Below are 8,012 nucleotides of genomic sequence, written 5' to 3' on the forward strand. Positions count from 1 at the left end.
CATCTACAGATGCTGAAAACATGGCCCAGTTTGAGTCCTCTTTAGACTTGGGAAGTTTACATATTGATACATTTTAGACTAAATTGGTCACTGAAGAATATAAAAAGCAACATAGATGTATTAGTCTGCTAGGGCTGCTATAACAAAATACCACAGCCTGGATGGCTTAAACAATAGAAATTTATCTCTCACAGTTCTGGAGGCTAGAAGTCCAGGATCAAAGCGTCTGCAGGTTTGGTTTCTTCTTCAGGGTCTTTCTCCTTGGTGTGCAGATGGAACCTTCTCGCTTTCCTCACGTGGTCGTTCTTCTGTGTGCATGAATCCCTAACGTCTCTGTGTCCTCATCTCCCCCAGTCAGATTAGATTAGGTCCCACCTTATGGCCTCATTTTTCCTTAATCACCTCTCAAAGGCCTTATGTCCAAATACAGTCACATTCTGAGGGACTGGGGGTGAGGGCTTCAACATACGAATTTTGGAGGGACACAATTCAGCCCCTAACAATAGATTATGGACAAAATAACTTTTAAAAGTTTTAAACAGCTTTATTGAGATATAATTTGATTCACTTATTTATATAATTCACATGCCATCTGATTCATACAATTTAATGCTTTTCGTAGATTCACAGAGTTGTGTAACCAACACCACTATCAATTTTAGAACATTTTCATTACCCCAGAAGAAATCCCAAGCCCCTTAGCCATCACTCACTCAGTATCTTCCCATCCCCACAGCCCTAGGCAACCACTATCTGTTTTCTGTCTCTGTAGATTTACCTATTCTGGACATTTCATTTAAATAGTATCATATAATATGTGATCATTTGTGACTGGCCTTTTTCATTTAGCATAATATTTTCAAGGTTTATGCATGTTGTAGCATATATTGGTACTTTATTATTTTATTGCCAAATAATGTTCCATTATATGGATATACCACATTTTATGATCCATTCACCAGCTGATGGACATTTGAGTTGTTTCTACTTTTTGGCTAATGTGAATATGCTGCTGTGAACATTCATGTATAATAAGTTCTTATGAGGACATAGGTTTTCAGTTCTCTTGGGTATAGACCTAGGTATGGAATTACTGGATCATATGGTAACTCTATGCTTAACTGTTTAAAAATACTAAAGGTTTACTCAAATACTGTTATTCAAACTAAATAATTAGGGAAAGATATTCTATCTTCATGGACTGGAAAATTTAATATTATTAAGATGTCAGTTCTCTCTACATTGATCAGTTGAGTCAAGGCCATCCCAGTCAAAATTCCAATGGAAGATTTTATGGAAATTGACAACAAGATTCTAAAATTTATAAGGAAATGCAAAGGACTTAGAATAACCAAAACCATTTTGAAGAAGAATAATAAAGTTGGAGAAGTTATACTATCAGATTTGAAGACTTACTATAAAACTATGAAGCAGAGTGGTACTGGGGAAATAATAAACAAATAGACCAGTGGAACAAAATATACTCCAGAAACAGACCCAAACAAATACAGTCATTTGGTTGGCAACAAAGGCACCATTGTAATCTAACAGGAAAAGGATGGTCTTTTCAATATAATGCCGCTAAATCATTTTGCATATACATGTGAAAAAAAATGAACCTTCACATTTACCACACTCTATACACAAATATTAATTTGAGGGTGAATCATACTTCTAAAGGTAAAACAATAAGAACTCTAGAGGAAAACATAGTAGATTATCTTCACCTTGGAGTAGGCAGACTTCTTTCAACTATAAAAGTAAAACATGATAAATTGGACCTTTTTAAAAGAAAAATTATAAAATGAGAAAGTGATAGGGACTTCCCTGGCGGTCCAGTGGTTAAGACTCCGAGCTTCCATTGCAGGGGTCACAGATTCAATCCCTGCTGGGGGAACTAAGATCCCGCATGCCATGCGGCATGGCCAAAAGAAAAAAAAAAAAAAAAGATAAATTGGACCTTATTAAGCATAAGAACTCATGTTCATCAGAAACACCATTAAGCAAGTGAATAAGCAAGTCACAGACTTGAAGAAGATATTTGCAATACGTATTTCTTACAAGGCACTCAAACCCAGAATATATAAGAACTATAGGTCTATAAGAAAAAGACAAATAATCCATTTAAAAATGGTCAAAAGATTGTACAGGCCCTTCACAAATGAGGATATCCAGATGGCCAGTAAGCACTGGAAAAGGTACTTTACAACATTACTTATCAAGGAAATGCAAATTAAAGTCACAATGGGATAGCACTGATTGGCTAACAGCGAAAGGGCTGACAATATCGATGTTGGGTGAGGATGTAGAGCGATTAAAAGGTCATTTATTGCTGGTAGGAGTATAACTTTGTTCCACTGTTTTGGAAAATTGGCAGCAAAGTTAAGCGTATGCCTACTACCCTATGTCCCAGCAATTTCACTCCAGGTATATATTCATGAGAAATTACTGCATATACCTACTTGTACATGAATATTCATAGCAACTTTATTCTTAATAGCCAAAAACTGGAAACAATCTATACGTTCATCAACAGAAGAATGGATCAGTGAAATTGTGGATAAATTCATTACAACTGAGTATACTACATAGCAATCAATAAAGAAGAACAAGCTACCGATACACGCCAAAACACGGATGAAATCTCACACTTACTATGTTGAGTGAAAGAAACGGCGCACAGAAGAGTGCGTTCTGTGTGAGTCCATTTATATGAAGTTTTAAAACAGACAGAACTGATCAATGGTGATAGAAGTTAACCTAGGGCTATATTGGGGTTGGGAGGGTGTTAACTGGGAGAACCTTCTGCAGTGAAGGAAATGTTATAAATCTTGATCAGGTTGGTGGTTCCACTGGTGTATACATCAGTAAAAATCCACTGAGCTGCACGCTTAAGACTAGCGCACATTATTAAATGTAAGTTGTTCCTTGATAAAAATAAATAATTGAGGGACTTCCCTGGCGGTCCAGTGGCTAGGACTCCGTGCTTCCACTGCAGGGGGGGGCGTGGGTTCCATCCCTGGTAACTAAGGTCCCACATGCTGCTCGGCCCGGCCAAAAAAAAGAAAAAGAAATAAATAATTGAGAAAGACTGCTCATATTGAAAGAGACTCTACAAGGGTTTAAATTTAAGTCTACTCTCTCTTTGGGAGTCAGAAGGAATGTTTACCTTCTCTGGGCCTCAGTTTCTCATCTGTAAGTAGAGATAATACCTCATTATGAGATAATATCTCATCTGTAAATAGTAGATAATACCTCTACTATTTTGATAATGAGCTAATGTATGTAAAATACGTCATCTAACTTCTCTCTCCCTCAGTCTTCCCATCTGTAAAATGAGTATAAAAGTAGTAACTGCCTCAATAATTCTGAGCTACTTCATAGAGAGCACTAAGAACAGTGTGTGACACAGGAAGCTTTCGATAAATGCTAACAGTAGCAGCTGTTACTGCTATCGTTGACATTATGAATACGGACCAGATTAACTTCAAGGCCCATGAGCTGCTGGAGGCATCTGTAAAACAAAAGCCAGGAAGATTAGGCGTCTGGCCTCTGACTCCTGTGACAAGGCTGAGATAAAACCCCAGGTCCCTTGACATTCCACCGGGAGGTCTTTCCACAGGCACTTGGCACTCGCTGCCTGAATAAAAGGGAGGAATGGGGCAAGTATGAATTCTGTGTTGATTTTCATGTGCCTGGCCCTCCGTGTCTGCCAGCAGAGTGTCCGTGGTCGTGAAGCATAAGGTGAGGGGAGGAGAGGCACTTCTGCCTCCTCTTCCCCTGTAGGTACTTGGATGACCACTGCTCCTAAATTACCCCTGAGATGCCAGGTTCCCTTCTAAACAGTTTACACGTGGAAAGGCCTATTATCCTCACATCACAGTTGAGAGAACTAGCAAACAAGGTGGCTAGGTGACTTGCCCAAGGTAATACGTGGGGGAAGCCAGGACTGAGTGCAGCCAGCCCGGTGCCGGAATCCACTCTCTAATCTCCACACTGTGCCGCCTCCCTAACGTGGGGCTCATCTTTTGTGGGAACCTTTCTTGGTCGTGAATCACTCCTTGCTGCACCTCGCCCCCTCTCTTCTCCACCTCACCTTTTTGGGGTTGAAGGAGCCACAGCAGCCTTCGTGGTCCAGGCTCCCCCAGGGCAGAGTTCACTGCCCCTAGTGGCACTCAGCTTCCTCTCTGGCCTTATCCTCTTCCAGACCTGCAAAGCTGCCTCTAATGATCTGGCATTTGGGGATGCTACAGGGCTAACCCAGACATGCCACTTGACATTTTTTGAAGGTGACATTTCCCTCCTCTAACACCCAGCCCTTTTTTGGAGAGCAATGATTTATAGCACCTGGGCAGCCTAGCCGTCGCCATAAGCAAGTCTGTCAGGGCAGACGTGGTTTGGGGCTTAGGTGTGTGAAAAGCCCTCAACTCTGTAGACTCCAAGGTCCCTTGTGTTCACAAATGTCAACCTATGCCGCCCTGTTAAATCAAAGACAAAGCTGAAAATGTGGATCCTGCAGCGATGCTGGGGGACTGAGAGAGATTTCATGTAAAAAGCCCCTCAAATGTTTGGTTCAGTGAGTTCTTTCGGAGCTCCTTTGTCCCAAACCAGAATTCTAAAGTGGAACCATGTAACCCTGTGTCAGAGAATAAAACTGTTGTCACCCCCCCCCATCTTTCTAATTCTCTGGTTTCTCTGAAGTTCATCATAACCTCCAGAAAGGTGTCTGTTTGCGGTTAGAGGGGGCTGCCTTCAGGGTAACAGATTTCCTACACCAAGAAACCTCACAATATGAAAAGCTTTTCCGAGTCTGGGTTCAGATACCGTTTGCCAGTGTTTCCCCCTCCCCAGGCCCTCCTTGTGTGTTCTGTTCTGCTCCAAAGGCCTCCGGCTGATATAATTTGCAATCTAATAAAGGAGTGAGCGGGTGTTAGAGCACACCAGCCTAGCTGCCTGTCACCACAGGAAACTGTGCTCTTTCCAGACCATCCTACATGGACTTTACACGGTGCCACGCTGCTGTCGAAAGTGATTTGCTCAGCGGGTGTTGGAGGGCAGGAGGCAGACCTTCAGGGGGTTTGCGCTAACCCTACTCAAGTCACATAAAGTCAGCCCCCGAGGCTCAGAGCAGTGTTCCTGAGGGCCTCAGACGGCAGAGGTCTGGGGTGATGCTTCTCCAAGGCTGACGTGGCAGAGGTGTCTCCTGGTGGCTTTAAAGCCTGACAGCCGTAAAACAGAGGAGGCGGCAGAGGCGGATCTTACTTGGTTTTTGCAGATGGCAGAAAACCCATGTGTAATATCCTTCATTACCAATGCACACTCAAAAAGAGTCTGGACATGTTGAAAGGAAAGAAATGAAGGGGAAAACATATTTAATATTTATCCATTTAAATATAGAAAACAATGCATTTTCTAAATATTTGCAGAGGGGATCAAATCTGCCTCTGCTGTTCGGTGAATAAGGGAGAGAAGAGTGGAACCCAGAGCCTGGGGCTCTTCCGGGGGCACTCGGTGTGGACCAGAAGTAGAGCCATCTGAAGTGGCGGAGGCTGAGCTTTGGCAGGAATGTGCTCCCTTCCTGCACCAGGACAGGTTCTCCTGGGCACTGAGGGCAACCGTGGGCCTCCAGGTCAATCCTTTTTGTACCAACAACTAACTCCCAGAAGTGAGAAAAAAACGGGCCCTGATGTTCGCCTTCAGGGAGTCTTTGTTCTGCTCAGTAAGGAAACCTAGTTGCCATGCTTTGCCTTCCACAGTGGGCCATGGAAAATTATTTTGGGACTCTGGTATCCCACACTTATGAGACACAGGATGGAAGAGGATATACGATCCATCTTCCTGGTTTTAACGAGCTCAAACAAAAGGAATGATGGGTCCCATCTCTCTCCTATTTAAGATTGAGGCTGTCCTAGGGGTCTTAATTTACCCAGGGAAATTAACACTAGCTGCAGTAACAAAATCCCAGAAGTCTCAGAAGCTTAACACAATTTAGTCCCATTCTAATCTAATGTGGGCTGAGCGGCTCACCTGTATATCTTTCCTCTGAGCCGTGACTCAGGCTCTTTCCATCTTATGGCGCCACCATTCCCGAGAGCTTCTCTGAAGCCTCTACTGGATCCTCTGCCTTCATCTGCCCATCAGTGAAGGGACAATGAACTCACAGTCTAATGGGACATTTTAGGGGCTAGATCTGAAAGTGGCATTTATTACTTCTTCCCACATTCCATCAACTAGAACATGTTGCATACTCTGGGGAATGCTGTCTCCGCACGTGCTTGAAAGAAGAAATAGAACTGGTGGCAATCTAGCCAGTCTCCACCACATCTAGGAATGGAGGTGAACCTGAACTAAGAGTTCAAGGCCTGACAGCATCCCTGTTCTACCAAGAAGCAACATTTAATAATCCCACTCAATCCTAATATACATTTATGTCACCTACATAGTGTGATTTCTGGACCATTAGAAAGCTCTCTGCTCCAAAATACGTTCTCTCGCCTGCCTATTCTGGGACTTTACCATTAGAGAATCATCCCATTGGCTTCAACATCATCTTGATCTTGTCTTTCTCTTTTAAGATGCATGCCGGTTATCAATGTATTGCCTCCCCAGCTCCACATTTATCCTTCATTACCTGCTCTTCAAAAATGGACCTGTACCCTTTAAATATTTTCCTTCGCAGCTGGTGCCATTGTAAGTTACATCGATAGAGGATGCTGGAGAGACACTGCAGGAGGAAGGGGATTCTGTCCTGGCTCCCTTATGCTTGCCTGGCAGACTCCTGCTGCTTACCAGGCTCCTGTAGCACCAGCAGCTTCTCCAGTGCCCAGCTCCTGTAATGCACAGTGGCCAGCGGCACCCAGTGGTCAACAGCTTCCCTGGCGCTTCCCTCACCTTGGGTAGTTTAATAGCAGAGTACTTCTGGTGAGATATTGCCCTGTGATCAGCTTCTCCTGAAACCCTAGAAAGCAGATTTCCAGCAAGTTCCCCCAGTGCAGCATCCCGGAGTCTTCTCTGCCATCTGGTGAGCCACAGCTGTGCCCTCTTCAAGAAGGTCTGAATCTCGGCCCTGGGGGCCTCTTCCTCAAGACCTCTATCTCAGCCCTGTGGGTTGTTGTTCCTTATCTGCCATTCCTAAATTCTTTAGAGCTCTCTTCTTACTAACTCTTTGCTACTTTAATCCCCTGTTATCGTTAATAATTTTTTATATTATACTTTCTCTGTCCAAATTACTGTATAGATTTTCCCTCTTGATTGCATCCAGAGTGATATGAGATGCAAATGTCCTTGGGGTTGAATTCACAGGCAGTCAATGACACTTTAGCGTAAAACAGTTTTGTTTTGTTTTCCTGGCATCTAGAGAGCAGCAGGAGCTGAGAGAGGGGACCATAAGAAGAAAGACCCATCAGGGGATGTTGGAAAAATCCTAATGACAGACTTTGCCTATTTCACAGTTTTGCCATGGGCTGACTGTAACTGTTAAGTGTTAATCTTTATCTCAGTGCAAAACATCTTTGGTTCCCTAGGGTCAGCCTAACAGCACCAGAAATAGAATGAAAGCCTAGTTTTTCTGGTGAAGCAGCAACTATTGCACTTTGTTAAGCTCCGTACATTTCCCTTTGTTGTTTTGTTTCTTAATCACACATAAAAGTGTGTTGCCATAGAAAACAGAAAGAGGACAGCTCTGGACATTTTATTTCATTGAACAGAGCCAGGCTACTCCCTGGGTGTACATTAGCTCCTTCAGACAGGACATTATCACCTTCAGGCTGCAAGGAAAACGTGAATCAAAACTATGAGGATTGTCAGACAATGAAATGGCTCAGTTAAGGAGAGGCTGGCATTGCCTTTCTCTGGGGATTATTAAGAATAGGATGGCAGCTTGCGTCTTTAGGATGGTGTACGTGTGGTCTTGATTAGAAGCAGGAGTAGGAACAAGACAACAGCCAAGCTCCCATCCAACTTAAAACAAAACAAAACAAAAAAGCAACATATCTACACAATTTAAAAAACCA

This window comes from Eschrichtius robustus, chromosome 9 (assembly GCF_028021215.1).
Source record: "Eschrichtius robustus isolate mEscRob2 chromosome 9, mEscRob2.pri, whole genome shotgun sequence".
Classification (NCBI taxonomy): Eukaryota; Metazoa; Chordata; class Mammalia; order Artiodactyla; family Eschrichtiidae; genus Eschrichtius; species Eschrichtius robustus.